The 15854-nt window shown below is 39.7% G+C and overlaps 2 protein-coding genes and 1 long non-coding RNA gene across 3 annotated transcripts in view; all 3 read right to left on the bottom strand.

Annotated features, from left to right (window-relative positions):
* The window catches only part of LOC117504818, a 3434143-nt gene that overhangs the window by 3069283 nt on the left and 349006 nt on the right, over nt 1-15854 (bottom strand). The window lies entirely within an intron of this gene.
* The window catches only part of LOC117504825 (protein NLRC3-like), a 577399-nt gene that overhangs the window by 220263 nt on the left and 341282 nt on the right, over nt 1-15854 (bottom strand). The window lies entirely within an intron of this gene.
* Nucleotides 1882-14889, bottom strand: LOC117504933. The gene is made up of 2 exons (XR_004558991.1): nt 14834-14889; nt 1882-2014 (listed from the first exon to the last, which is right to left on the bottom strand). It is a non-coding gene; the product is annotated as an uncharacterized LOC117504933 (long non-coding RNA).

Raw genomic sequence — 15854 nt, 5'->3', positions numbered from 1 at the left:
TTGACAATTGTCAAAACAGAAAAAGAAACCATCTGGTTGTTTTCCTCTTTGAAAAATATTGCACACACACACACACACACACAGGTTTAATGAACTGTAGCAGCAACCCCTTTGACCTACAAAAATTGTTCTGATACCTTTTGGTCAGTATGAGGTCATGATGATGTTGACCAAATTTGAAGATGATTGGATGACTCCCTCGGATGTGTTCATTCAACTGTAAGTAGTGGAAATGGCCAAAAAATGGCAAGAATTACCTCAAAATCAAATCTTCAAATCCCCCAAACCCACTTCCAAAATATTGAATTTCGGATCTGGCCGGACGACTTTGCAAAGTTTGGTGGCTTTTTGAGCATCAGAAAAGGCAGAAATTGGGGCTTGAAAGGTGTGAATAATAATAATAATAATAATAAATTAGAAATAATAATAATAATAAACAGCGCAATTACAATACTCAGGCCCAAATTATAAATTGAGATGATCCCAAACACTTTTTCAATCCCAATAAGTGCACTAGAAAAGCTGTTGGAGAAAATTTCTCTGTGCTTCCGGAGCGATTAGAGATGGATTTATTAGCCAATCTCCAAGAGCAAATGCTTTATCCATGACGAACTAATTATTTTATGTAACGCAGCATCCAGCCATCATCTTCTTTTTAACGGGCAGTGTAATCTGTCACTTTGCTCTGTTGTGATACAAATCAATGCGTTTTATCCCACCTGTGTTCATTATTCATTGATCCAAATCACAGACACGTGCCAATAAACCTAATAAATGACACAGAACATCCAGGGAAATGGGCCAGGCAGTTTTTTCATGATTATTTACTACAGACACCATTCAACTGCCATTCCCCAACCAGATCCATGATTAATTTTATTTTATTCTTCACAAATAATTTATTTCATATTCTCTGAAATACAAATGTAGTGTGCAAGATTTACAGGTATCTGCAAAGCGAAACAGTGATCAGCTGATTCTATTTTTATGAATAGACACTGCTTGGGTCAGCAGTGGGTCGAGTCGGGCAAAACCTCAATTTTCAGTTCGTGTGCAACATAAGCTTCAGTTTTTCTTCCTTGGACACCAATACCATGTTTTCACAAAACATTTTTCAAGGAATCAATGCTCCAAGGGAAAAATAATCAAAGTGTCTGTTATTCTTGCTGCCAACACAGTCAGTCATAATGTCTCAAGACTGCAGTTTGCACCTCTTGCTCTTTGACTTCGCACATCAGACCGGAAGAGAGCGAGAGTGTGAAAAGGCTTATTGAGTTCAGCGATGTTTTAACGGAGAAAACCTGCCCCCTCGAGGTTAAATGCCTGGACGGCTGACCTTGAGAATAAAGCACTTGCCATTTTAATTTTTTTAATCCAGTCTCCTGGTCTTCATGTTGACTTGTATCTCTGTTCATCTGTGCAGTTGGAACATCAGCAGTTTCCTTCAGGATAAATTAGGTCTTCTGATTGTAACTGGTTTGAGCAAAACCTTGGTGTTGTACTCTGAGTTCAGCAATTTGGAGTCATGATGTTGCTTCAGATTTTATGAATTGTGTGCATAGTTCCATTTTGGTGTGTATAAAATGAGGAAAAACTGTAATCGATAGTATTGATTGATCAGCTCCATCAGTCCATCACCAAGCTGAACTGTCCATTTATCTTCATAAAACACAGTTTGTCTTGTTTATTTTTGCTGATATTTGGTGTTCAGTCTATAATCAGAACTCCAACACAAACTAACAGCTATCATTTGGATGTGGTGGAGTTGGTCTGAAATAAAGTTTAGTGGACAAACCTGCTCTGGCTTGAAAACAGCATCCAGCATGTTGACTAGTCTCTCTTTCTCTTCTTTAAATCCACTCGTTTCTTCTTGCTGCTCTGCGATCTGTTTGTTTCTACCAACTCAAATATCTCAGCATTTGCAGCAGTTAGTCGCTGTTTCAACAACCTTCTCAGCTCTTCCACCTTTTCGCGCAAACTTCCCCTTTTCTTCTTCCTCCGGTTTACTGTCAACCTTTGTGCTTCTGGACCTGCCTTGTTACTTTTTGACTGTAACGAGTCATCATCCCATTCCAGTCTGTGACACTAGTATCTTTGAAGGAAGTTTGGGAAAAAGATTTTACAGGATAAATAATGAGAGATTAGGGCCCTGAGTGAGGATTAGACTTTAGACAAAAGGAGGATGATAGATAGTTCAGGGGCCTGTACTATGAAGCGGGGTTACTGGCTTATCAGGGTAACTTCGGGAGTAAGTTGATGACGTGTGGAGTAACTTCCCAGTTAATCTGTACTACGAAAGCTGGATAGGTTTTGATCGAGGCATGCTGCCACGGCAACTTACGCTTTGCGCCAAACCTGCTCCGAGCAGGTTATGTTCCACGATTAGCGTGAGGTTCTCGCTTAACCACCCCCTTTATAAGTACCGTCCATCCACCTGCATCACTCTGAAGACAATGCCGGCCTACATGGATGAGCCGTTTGATATTGGGGCACAAATTGTGAGGGGCTCTCTCCGCATGGCGAGGGTTTTTAAAGACCGCCAGAGTACCGATTAACACCACTTTAGGGACCCAGGTTTTGTCAACCCCGGTTTAAGAGGTTGAACCTGGGTTACATCTGAGTAAGTTAACCCCGCTTCATAGTACAGGCCCCAGGGCTGTACCACAAGTAATATTATACACTAAGTTAATTTTTAACTGTTTAACTCTCAGACTTACTGGGAGAATTTGGAGCTGTTTGAACTGAGCGTGCCCTATGTGGGTCCTGGGAGGGACTTTGAGGAAATATCAAAATATTTTGTTCCAGGTGCTTTGCAGACAATTCTGAAGGTTCTTAGTAAGACCAGAATACCAAGAAGTGCTGTCGTAGTCATAGTGACACTGAATCAAAGCAGAAATATCAGTAGTTTTATTATTTTTATTTCAGGATCTAAATGTCTGGTCTGGCAATACAAAAACTTTAGTTCCTCAGTGTCCGTCACAGAATCGTCCAGTCACGTTTCATTCACACCGATAACAGCTGCTCTGGAACATGTGAATGCAAAAACTTCAGGTACTGGTTTTTCAAACTGGAAAGGGGCTATGTACAAAGATGGATGGAGGACTCCAAAAGAATGACAAGGCAAAGCACCATCTGAATGCCACAGTGACACGGACAGAGCATAAGAGAGGTGTCGAGAACAAGACATCTTTACTCCAGGCAATGTCTCAACAGTACCAGATTAAAAGAAACTATAAATAAATAGATTGCATTAATATAGTGCTTTTCCATCTGCATCAGACGCTCAAAGCGCTTTACAATAATGCCTCACATTCACCCCAATGTCAGGGTGATGCCACACAAAGCGCTCACTACACATTTGATTTCCATCTGTTCAGTTTGTCGTCCCCATTGCCAAAAACATTTACGCTTTAAATATGTTCACATTTCAGGAAATGTAAATATTTCACTGATTAATGATTTATTTTTCAATTTATCAATTAATCAGAATGTTTTTTCTTAATCACAATGGATTATCCGCACTGTCCACTGATATCGGCGCACACTGTTATACAGCCTCGTTACACATAGACAGGGTCCGTTCTGTGGTCCTTGTACAGGCATGAAATTGCATTGTACGCCGAATGTCGCTCAAGAGCTGCACAGCTGCCACCAGGACCTTTGGAATTTAAGTCTGAAGCTGCACCTGACTTCTACAGAAGAGTTGCCAAGGCCAGAAGTTGCTCAAATACCACACGGGCCACGCCCCAAACACCTCAGAGAGCACCCCATAACTACCCGACTGGCACCAATGCCATGGCGACAGCAGATCATCCACTGTCACACAACCAGAGTGAAAAAAAGTGGAAGATCTCTGTGGAAATGTAATGTCATCTGTGGCACCCCACCTCCACGGGGCCACTGAAGCAGTTACACAAAAAGTTGTTTTCACATCCCCTCTGCAGGTTGGGCACATTTTAAGCTGCACCAACAGTTAAAACAACGCTATACAGTATCCAAACAATTGCTGATGTCCTGCTGTGTACAGCCACCAGGAAATCTGTGAGAATGTCATTTAATAATTAAAATAAATAAATACTGCAAAATGTGACGTGATTATTGACAATACTGTAAAGGCTCATATTGGTGAGGTTACAAATTACACAAAAGAGCCAGATGTTGATGAGAAGATTGTAAACAATGGGACATGTCCATCAGAATTTTAATGTTGACAGTGGTAAATGAAAAGGTCATATCACCTTCCTTACAAGATAAGAGTTAATGTAGCCAACAAAAGCAAGACAAAGACCAAAATACACTGTGTCACTGTAAAATTTAAGAAAAGTAATTGTTTCCACTTTGGAATACTGTGTGTTAACATAACGGAGGAACAAACTCACACACAACCTTCTGTTTGTTTGACTGGCAGGAAAACTGCTCACAGGAGCAAAGTCACAGTCATTTATTGATTATCTGCTGCACTCTGGCATTGACAGCAGTGTGAAGAACACATTGAAGAACACATTAGTTCAACATCTTTGAATTACAGGATTGATGGAGAGAATATAGGTTTTTCTTTCTTTCATCTTTGCGAATCTCTTGTCTATGGTCCAGTCCAGCAGGGGGCAGTAATGCAATGATAAATTAGTCAACGCCATTTAAATGCAACAAAGAAGAACTTTTCTGTCGGTGCCAAAGGCTAAAGTTAGTTAGCTGGAGACGCTGGAAATTCTTCATCAAACTTCACTCTGTGATCCTCGAATATGTTTTCTGAAGAGCTCCAGAAGCACAAAGGTCAACAGTAAACCAGAGGAAGAAGAAAAGAGGAAGTTTGCGCAAAAAGGTGGAATGGTAAATGGACTGCATTTATATAGCGCTTTTCCATCTGCATCAGACGCTCAAAGCGCTTTACAATTATGCCTCACATTCACCCCGATGTCAGGGTGCTGCCATACAAGACGCTCACTACACACCGGGAGCAATAGGGGATTAAAGGCCTTGCCCAAGGGCCCTTAGTAATTTTCCAGTCAGGCAGGGATTTGAACCCATGATCTTCTGGACTCAAGCCCAACACCTTAACCACTAGACCATCAGCTCCCCTAATGGAAGAGCTGAGGTTGTTGAAACAGCGACTAACTGCTGCAAATGCTGAGATATTTGAGTTGGTAGAAACAAACAGATCACAGAGCAGCAAGAAGAAATGAGTGGATTTAAAGAAGAGAAAGAGAGACTAGTCAACATGCTGGATGCTGTTTTCAAGCCTGAAGTTCGCTGATCCAGAGCAGGTTTGTCCACTAAACTTTATTTCAGACCAGCTCCACCACATCCAAATGATAGCTGTTACTTTGTGTTGGAGTTCTGATTATAGACTGAACACTAAATATTAGCAAAAATAAATAAGACAAACTGATGATAAATGAAGGACAGTTAAGCTTGGTGATGGACTGATGAAGCGGATCAATCAATACTATCGATTAGTTTTCCTCATTTTATACACACCAAAATGGAACTATGCACAGAATTCATAAACTCTGAAGCAACATCATGACTCCAAACTACTGAACTCAGAGTACAACACCAAGGTTTTGCTCAAACCAGTTACAATTAGAAGACTTAATTTATCCTGAAGGAAACTGCTGATGTTCCAACTGCACAGATGAACAGAGATACAAGTCAACATGAAGACCAGGAGACTGGATTAAAAAAATTAAAATGGCAAGTGCTTTATTCTCAAGGTCAGCCGTCCAGGCATTTAACCTCAAGGGGGCGGGTTTTCTCCGTTAAAACATCGCTGAACTCAATAAGCCTTTCCACACTTGCTCTCTTCCGGGTCTGATGTGCGAGGTCAAAGAGCAAGAGGTGTAAACTGCAGTCTTGAGACATTATGACTGTGTTGGCAGCGAGAATGACAGACACTTTGATTATTTTTCCCCTTGGAGCATTGATTCCTTGAAAAATGTTTTGTGAAAACATGGTATTGGTGTCCAAGGAAGAAAAACTGAAGCTTATGTTGCACACGAACTGAAAATTGAGGTTTTGCCCGACTCGACCCACTGCTGACCCAAGCAGTGTCTATTCATAAACATAGAATCAACTGATCACTGTTTCACTTTGCAGATACCTGTAAATCTACACTACACTACGCTACATTTGTTTTTCTGAGAATATGAAATAAATTATTTGTGAAGAATAAAATAAAATTAATCATGGATCTGGTTGGGGAATGGCAGTTGGATGTTCTGTGTCATTTATTAGGTTTATTGGCACACGTGTCTGTGATTTGGATCAATGAATAATGAACACAGGTGGGATAAAACGCACTGATTTGTATCACAACAGAGCAAGGAGACAGATTACACTGCCCATTAAAAAGAAGATCAAATCAAATCAATTTTATTTATATAGCGCCAAATCGTAATTAACCTTAGTCTGTGAAGAAGATTCCCCATTTACATGAACAAATTGTAATCTATTAGACAAATATGATTCAAACCACCGCAGCGCAGTGCCCTTAATACCTATGGCATGCTCTAATCTCTGTAATAAAATTTTATGGTCAACAGTATCAAAAGCAGCACTGAGGTCTAACAGAACAAGCACAGAGATGAGTCCACTGTCCGAGGCCATAAGAAGATCATTTGTAACCTTCACTAATGCTGTTTCTGTACTATGATGAATTCTAAAACCTGACTGAAACTCTTCAAATAGACCATTCCTCTGCAGATGATCAGTTAGCTGTTTTACAACTACCCTTTCAAGAATTTTTGAGAGAAAAGGAAGGTTGGAGATTGGCCTATAATTAGCTAAGATAGCTGGGTCAAGTGATGGCTTTTTAAGTAATGGTTTAATTACTGCCACCTTAAAAGCCTGTGGTACATAGCCAACTAATAAAGATAGATTGATCATATTTAAGATCGAAGCATTAATTAATGGTAGGGCTTCCTTGAGCAGCCTGGCAGGAATGGGGTCTAATAGACATGTTGATGGTTTGGATGAAGTAACTAATGAAAATAACTCAGACAGAACAATCGGAGAGAAAGAGTCTAACCAAATACCGGCATCACTGAAAGCAGCCAAAGATAACGATATGTCTTTGGGATGGTTATGAGTAATTTTTCTCTAATAGTTAAAATTTTATTACCAAAGAAAGTCATGAAGTCATTACTAGTTAAAGTTAAAGGAATACTCGGCTCAATAGAGCTCTGACTCTTTGTCAGCCTGGCTAACAGCTTATCTGTTCCATATATTGTTAATATGCAATAATGCATAATTGTTAAGATGCAAAAATAAACACTTATTTTGCATTGTAATAATTATTATTAAATAAGTTATAGATGGATGGATGGATAGATAGTAAACAGTTACTGTGTTTGTTAGTAACTGGCAGATGCCATTGCTTTCAGTATTTCTCGCCAAACTTCCGGTGGCATCTTTATATATATATATATATATATATATATATATATATATATATATATATATATATATATGTGTGTGTGTGTGTGTGTGTGCGCATGCAATCTTTGTTATTTCACCTATTTCGTTATTATTTCACCTAACTACAAGTGAATAACTGTCGTGTGGCAGTTCGTGTGACCTGCCACAAACGTCATAGTGTGGTGCGATATGTCATAAAAAGGGCTCCCGTAGGATTTTTGTGCCAAAATTGATTTTTTTGCTGATTTGACTTGGGTAGGTGTCCAGTTGACTGAAAATAGCGGGGTACAATTTTTCTGACCCCCATAACCCCCTTTTGGAGGGACTTGTTTGCCGAGGATGCAAAAAACCCTCTAAATTACTATCTTCCCCTGTTCTTAGTCACTTCTATTAAACTTTAGAGTCTTTTATGGGTTTTCATTGTTGCTAACTTCATATAAAACTTTTTTTTATAAATTGCAGACTCAGCACAGACTGATATTTAAGTCTTTATATTATTAATGGAATAAGGATTTGTTACAATTTACCAGTTTTATCAACTACATGTTACTCATAAATTTTTCAGTGACCACAGTCAGTTTTGGACAGACAGGAATCTTTGGAGATGCTGTGGTTTTTAAGGGAATAATAATTTCAGTGTTAACATTTGGTTTCATGACCAGTTAAGTAATATTTATTTTTATATACTGTAACAATAACACATGTTATATAAGTAAATAAGGTAAATGTTTTCTGATTAACAATTAGTTTACACAAGATAACATAGAATAAGATAGAATAAGTTAGAATAAGACACCACACATTATCAAAATAACATCTATAGGTAACTGTATTAAAATATATTTATATTTGTGTGTTGTAGATTATGCATAACGGTGAAGTGAGTATCCTTGAAGCTGTGTCTGCAAAATGAGTGCTTGTATCATCTGCAATGAGGGTGAAACATCATCCAAAAGACTTGTTTGTAATCCACAGATGGTTGAAGAACTCCTGGACTGTTGTAAAGAAAGACTAAGCCTTGGGGATACCAGCATTCAAAACCTCACAGAGAGCTTATCAAGTTTGGAACAGTCAAAAAGAAAGACTTGTTATATCACAGTGAATGCCGTAAACCCCTTGTGAATAAATGTGTAATTAAAAGACTCAGGGAGGGTGCTAAAAAGCGTGATAGATCTAACTCCCCCATAGGTTTCTTTCCTGCTCTAGGTCGCCCCTCATGTTCAAATGCTCCAAACTGTCCAAAAAGGTCAAAAAGTCTATCTAAAGCAGAGGTGTGTCTGTTCTCTTCATGTTCTTTCTGTGCATCTGAGGCCAAAGAGTCTTTGCATCAGGTTTTTACTGATAGAATGGGTGAAACATTGCTTCAGATAAAGTTGAACACATGTGATGATCATGTCCGAACTTGTGTTTCTGATCTGTTTGATGCTGGTGATGCAGCTGCTCAAGAAAAGTTCTATCACAGAAACTGCTTACGGTCAGCACAGAGAACCTGTCTTTCTGAGGGCCACAGCAATGTGCCTCTGATCCAATCTCTTTGTGATGAAGAGTTACTCATGTTCATTCAAAATACAGTTGTGGATGATTGTGACACAATAAATATGGCTGAGGTGAATGAGGCCTACATCTCGCTCTTGAAAAGATATCAGATAGCGGTCAAGGGTGATGAAAACTACAGAAAACACCTGAAAAGGTTAATCACTGAGCGTCTGCCAAATTTCCAGTTTGTCAAATCACTGCGTAAGAATGAGCCTGACAAACTTGTTACCCTGAAGGGTGTTAGCAAAGCTATTGATGTCCACCTAGATTCACTTGACACAGTTGCAAAACAGAGTGACAGCTGATATCTTGCGAAGGGAGATAACCAAAAAAGAAATCAATATTTTTCATGTTATCCAGGGTGTATCATTATTATGTTGAGTACCCTCATAACCCCATAGATTAATTTTGGGGCCCTTAGGAGACCCAGCCCCCCAAAATACAGAAAAGCAACAAAGCTTGATTTATTGCATGCAGGGTGTATTATTTATGTATTTAGCACCATTACAAATTAAAAAAGGACTGTAAGATTGTGAAAATTGGTCTAGAATTGAGGAAGATACGCTTTATACTGTTTGAGGGCCACCCGGGCAGAATGACCCCCATAGAGGGGGGTTACAGGGGTCAGAAAAATTGTACCCCATTATTTTCAGTTAACTGGACCACTAACCAAGTCAAATCAACAAAAAAATCAATTTTGGCACAAAAATCCTACGGAATTACATATCGCACCACACTATCACTGTGGCAGCTTGATGACAGCTGCCTTTTATCAGCAGTCATTATGAGGCTAGAAATAGACAGAAATATATGTTTATATAGCTTATACAAAGCTAAGTCTTCATTACAAACAACGAACTGTGATGCCGCTACTTTATTCACCCTCTATTCTGCTCAATGATCATTCTGTGTATTGGCCCCAGAATTTTACAATTATTTACTACTGACTTTACATCACTGAATACATGGTGAGGAAAAAAATATCTCAAAGTTAGTCCAGTCATGATTCAAGATTTCTTTATTGTCATTCCACCTTGTGAAGGTACAAAGCGGCACAAAATTTTGTTGCCACTGTCTCCTCACAAAAACAAAGCTGAGTAAAAATAAAATAATGATAAACAGAAGTAGCATTGTGGCTAAGTGGTTAGCACTGTTGCCTCACAGTGAGAAAGTCATGGGTTCAATTCCACTTGTGGCCTGTGTGGAGTTTGCATTTTCATACTAATAAAAAAAAAAAAAAAAATCATACATTGTGATTTCTGGATTTTTTTTTTTTTTTTTTTTTTTTTTAGATTATGTCTCTCACAGTGGACACGCACCTAATAAAATTTCAGACCCCTCCATGATTTCTAAGTGGGAGAACTTGCAAAACCACAGGGTGTTCAAATACTTATTTTCCTCACTGTATAAATGTGTTATAGCATTTTCTTTTTTAAATAAATGTCTTTTTTTTAATAAAATGTATTTATTGTTATTTTCAAGACATACATAAAATGTTAAGAGCTGGCAGTGACATTTACAGATAATTCTAAAGAGTCAAATATTTGTACAGAATGTCCCACCAGTTCAAGGTCACGTGTACAGTAAGTGATGTAAAGTAAAAAAATAAATAAATAAAATTCAATACAATACAGAACAAAACACACACACACACACGCAAGATATTAAAGTAATCCCACCCACCCTTCCAACCTGTCACCATCAAGATAAGATATTAACATGTGCCACAGTTACACAAATGCAACCATCATAATAATAATAAAAAATAAAAAAATTTTTCAAAGAGCTGGATACAATTGCATAAAACGTCTCCATGTGTTCTCAAATCCACTGAGATTCTGTTTCAATGAAAACCTTAATTTTTCTAGTTTTAGACAGGACATGACATCCTGTAGCCACTGTGAGTGCAGAGGAGGGTTAGGATCTTTCCATTTGAAAAGAATGGCTCTACGTGCTATAAGTAACGCGAAGGCCAAAGATTGTTTTTTTCCTAGCGCTCACATGTGGGTGGTTTTCCAAAACACCAAAAAGTGCAAGTACAGAATTTTGTTCCAAATTAATATTGAATGCCTGGGACAAAGTGTTAAAAATGTCATCCAGAAGACCTGAAGGCATGGGCAGGACCAAAACATGTGACAAAGGGTGGCCTCAGTCAAATTACATCGAATGCACAGAGGACTGACTTCGGGATACATAGTAGACAACCTGGCCCTGGAGATGTGCGCTCTGCGCACCACCTTGAATTGAATCAAACGGTGCCTAGCACAAAAGGAAAAAGAGTACACAAGTTTAAGTGCAGAGGCCCAGGCATCATCTGACACAGCGCGACCCAGGTCTTTCTCCCATGCATTTTTGAATTTATCAACTGGTGAACTTTTAAGATCAAGCATGATATTATACAACTTAGAGATGAGACCTTTGGAAGGTTTAGATGATAGTATTTTGTCCACCATGGTCTCCTGTATAGGAACCTGAATGTTATAAAGTTGTGTGGTGAGAAAATGTTGCTGCTGAAGATAACGAAAACAATCTAAATTTTGAAGGTTAAGTTTCTTATTCAGCTGTGCAAATGATGCCATGGTACCATCCACTAATAAATCTTTAAAACATTTAACCCCTGCATGGTGCCATTGCCGAAAACCCACATCAATAACAGATGTTTGAATAAATGATTAAGAATAGGGCTCCAAAATGAAAACGTGTCCATGCCAAAATGTTTTTGAAATTGTCCCCAAATCTTCAAAGTGTGTTTAATCACTGGATTATCACATAGAGTGGTGGGGGGTAAAGGCAGGGCTGAACCAGCTGAGGCCAAAGGAGAGGTGCTCTGTGAGAAGAGCTCTAATGAGACCCAATCAGGACAGTCCAGCCAGTCATAATAATGGGACCAATGTATCAGACATCTCAGGTGGGTTGCCCAGTAATAAAAACGAAAATTGGGAAGGGCAAGACCCCCCTGATGTTTAGATTTTTGAAGGTGAATTTTACTTAAGCGAGGTTGTTTGCCCTGCCAGATGTAAGAGGTTATGATCGAGTCCAACTGTTGAAAAAAAGCAAGTGGAATAAAAATGGGCAATGTTTGGAAATGATACAGAAATTTGGGTAAAATTACCATCTTGACAGAGTTTGCACGGCCCACCAGAGACATCAACAAGGGTGACCACTGCGACATCAGCTGTCTGGCCTGATTTAATAAAACAGTTACGTTTTCTTTAAAGAGGTCTTTGCGTTTTTTAGTGACTGTGACTCCCAAATATGAAAATGTGTCATATTCAACCTTAAAATTTAAATTAGAGAGATCAATATGCAGTGCTTTGTCATTAATTGGAAATAGCTCACTCTTGTTAACATTTAGTTTGTAGCCTGAAATCGTGCCAAAGTTATGGAGCAACGATAATGCAGTAGGGATTGATTCAAGTGGGTTAGACACATAAAGCAGAAGGTTTATGTGTCTAACCCACTTGCTATTATTAAATAAAAAAGCAGCAAGCTCTTAAAACAAAAAAACTTAAAAAAAAAAAAAAAAAAAACAACTCGTCCTCCAGTAGAAGCCCATGCCTTCTATAGCTCTGGCATATAGAAGGGAACTGAAATTAGAATAGCTGCCCCTTTTATGAAAGTGAACATATCAAAAATTAGTATAACTGAGAGCACCTGATATTACCAACAGATAAAACAAGGTGCCATTGACAGTACAAAGTGCTCAAATAACCGTATTAAATGGGGCATTTAGCAGGAAGTATTAAACTGGCCAAATATAATCATTGTACAATAATAAACGTTTTACAGCTTGGTTTTTTAAACATATGAACAAATGCCTTACGGCGTGTTGTTGGAAACCGTTTGTGTCTGTGCGTGTAATCGACGTGAAGACACGTGGGCATTTAAACGTCGTCTAAAAATTCTGAAACATTTTTTAAATGTCATGTATTGAACAATGAACATGCTGTTATTTTTGTCTGGGAACAGCGGGAGATCGTTTGAGCTGCACTGAGTCAGTGCGCGCTCCCGCGCTAGGGCAGAAAATTCTGACGGGGATAAGTACTTTGGCACAACACTTGTCGTCGGGCTGCCTGAGTGATCCGACGCCTGACCAATCAACAGTCTGTGTGCCTGACTGCGTGACGGTCACGTGATTTCTGGAAAACAACACGAGCTTCGAATCAGGGCTTTAGTCACTGCAGGACTCGAAACGTGGTTCAGAGTTTCGACACAGTTTACATCCTGCGCACGCGGTGCTAAAAGTTAAAGCATTTTAACTCTGAGTCAACATTACAGCGTTTTCTTCACAAATGAACATGTTTGTTGGACGAAGTTGCCGTCACACGAAAAACCAGAGGGGAAAAAATGAGGAAACAAACCAAACACTCCAGTAAAGTTAGAAAGATATTCACAGATTCTAAGTTCACGGCTCAATAAATCTTAAGAGAAATGTTGTAGAAAAACAAACCACCATTTTAACACTGTCATCCACAGATTAAAAATACATTTACCTGATCACCGACGGCCAATCAATCAATCAACCAATCAACTTTTTTCTTATATAGCGCCAAATCACAACAAACAGTTGCCCCAAGGCGCTTTATATTGTAAGGCAAGGCCATACAATAATTATGAAAAACCCCAACGGTCAAAACGACCCCCTATGAGCAAGCACCTGGCAACAGTGGGAAGGAAAAACTCCCTTTTAACAGGAAGAAACCTCCAGCAGAACCAGGCTCAGGGAGGGGCAGTCTTCTGCTGAGACTGGTTGGGGCTGAGGGAAAAAAACAGGAAAACGACATGCCGTGAAGGGGGGCAGAGATCGATCACTAATGATTAAATGCAGAGTGATGCATACGGAGCAAAAAGAGAAAGAAACAGTGCATCATGGGAACCCCCCCACAATCTACATCTAAAGCAGCATAACCAAGGGATGGTCCAGGGTCACCCGATCCAGCCCTAACTATAAGCCTTAGCGAAAAGGAAAGTTTTAAGCCTAATCTTAAAAGTAGAGAGGGTATCTGTCTCCCTGATCTGAATTGGGAGCTGGTTCCACAGGAGAGGAGCCTGAAAGCTGAAGGCTCTGCCTCCCATTCTACTCTTACAAACCCTAGGAACTACAAGTAAGCCCGCAGTCTGAGAGCGAAGCGCTCTATTGGGGTGATATGGTACTACGAGGTCCCTAAGATAAGATGGGACCTGATTATTCAAAACCTTATAAGTAAGAAGAAGAATTTTAAATTCTATTCTAGAATTAACAGGAAGCCAATGAAGAGAGGCCAACGCGGGTGAGATATGCTCTCTCCTTCTAGTCCCTGTCAGTACTCTAGCTGCAGCATTCTGAACCAACTGAAGGCTTTTTAGGGAACTTTTAGGACAACCTGATAATAATGAATTACAATAGTCCAGCCTAGAGGAAATAAATGCATGAATTAGTTTTTCAGCATCACTCTGAGACAAGACCTTTCTGATTTTAGAGATATTGCGTAAATGCAAAAAGGCAGTCCTACATATTTGTTTAATATGCGCTTTGAATGACATATCCTGATCAAAAATGACTCCAAGATTTCTCACAGTATTACTAGAGATCAGGGAAATGCCATCCAGAGTAACGATCTGGTTAGACACCATGCTTCTAAGATTTGTGGGGCCAAGTACAATAACTTCAGTTTTATCTGAGTTTAAAAGCAGGAAATTAGAGGTCATCCATGTCTTTATGTCTGTAAGACATACAGCAGAGACAAAAAGATGCAGACGACCGTCCAAAAGACAAAAGTCCACCAGATGTGTCCAGACTCAGCATTAGCAGCAGTTAGCCGCTGTTTCAACAACCTTCTCAGCTCTTCCACCTTTTCACACTAACTTCACCTTTTCTTCTTCTTCCAGTTTTACTGTCGACCTTTGTGCTTCTGGAGCTCTTCAAAAAACATATTCGAGGATCACAGAGTGAAGTTTGATCTCTTCAGAGAAGAGTTTCCAGCGTCTCCAGCTAACTAGCTTTAGCTTTTGGCGCCGACAGGAAAGTTCTTCTTCGTTGCATTATACGAACTTATGTTGCATTACCGCCACCTACTGGACATGGAGAGCAGAGACGAGGAAAAGAGGGAAAAAAAGCAAAATTCTCTCCATCCAGACATCCATCTCCATCTTTTATCCAGACACAGGAAGAGAACTCAAAAACAGGTTGGTGAAGTTCATCACCAAATGTGTCAATGAGTGTCAGACTCAGACAGATCTGGACATAAGAGAAAAGATTCTGTACAAGGAGATGACTGAAAACCACCAACCAAAAACTGACATCATCAAACTAATCAGACAGGAGCCTAAAGCAGAGATTAGAGACACGGATACAACTACAGGGGAGGGTGAGAGTCCACACAGTCCACGTTATCCAAGAAGGGAGAGGAGAAGTTATATCTGATATACACCGAACTCTGAAGGAGGTCATGAAGTCATCAAATTCAGATTTGTGGGTCAGAACTATGAAGGAGGAAATCGATTCTCTGACAGTGAGTCCAAGGACTTCATCCTGATACCTGATATCAGTCAGGGTGCTGTTGTTTAGTCTATAGATGTCTGTGTGTCCTTCCAGGGAGATGCCTCCTCAGACCATCACTGACCCACCAAACCGGTCGTGCTGAGTGATGTTGCAGCATAACGTTCTTTACAGTTTCTCCAGAACCTTTCATGTCTGTCACATGTGCTCAGGTTGAACCTGCTCTCATCTGTGAAAAACACAGTGGTGGACCAACCAATTCTGGTGTTCTATGGAAAACGCCAATCGAGCTCCACAGTGCCGGTCAGTGAGCACAGCGCCCACTACAGGACGTCAGGCCCTCTCATGAAGTCGGTTTCTGATTGTTTGTTCAGAGACAGTCACACCAGTGGCCTGCTGGAGGTCATTTTCTAGGACTCTGGCA

Source organism: Thalassophryne amazonica, chromosome 23 (assembly GCF_902500255.1).
Source record: "Thalassophryne amazonica chromosome 23, fThaAma1.1, whole genome shotgun sequence".
Lineage (NCBI taxonomy): Eukaryota > Metazoa > Chordata > Actinopteri > Batrachoidiformes > Batrachoididae > Thalassophryne > Thalassophryne amazonica.
Note: the sequence above shows the minus strand (reverse complement) of the source record. Positions and strands in the feature narration are given on the sequence as shown.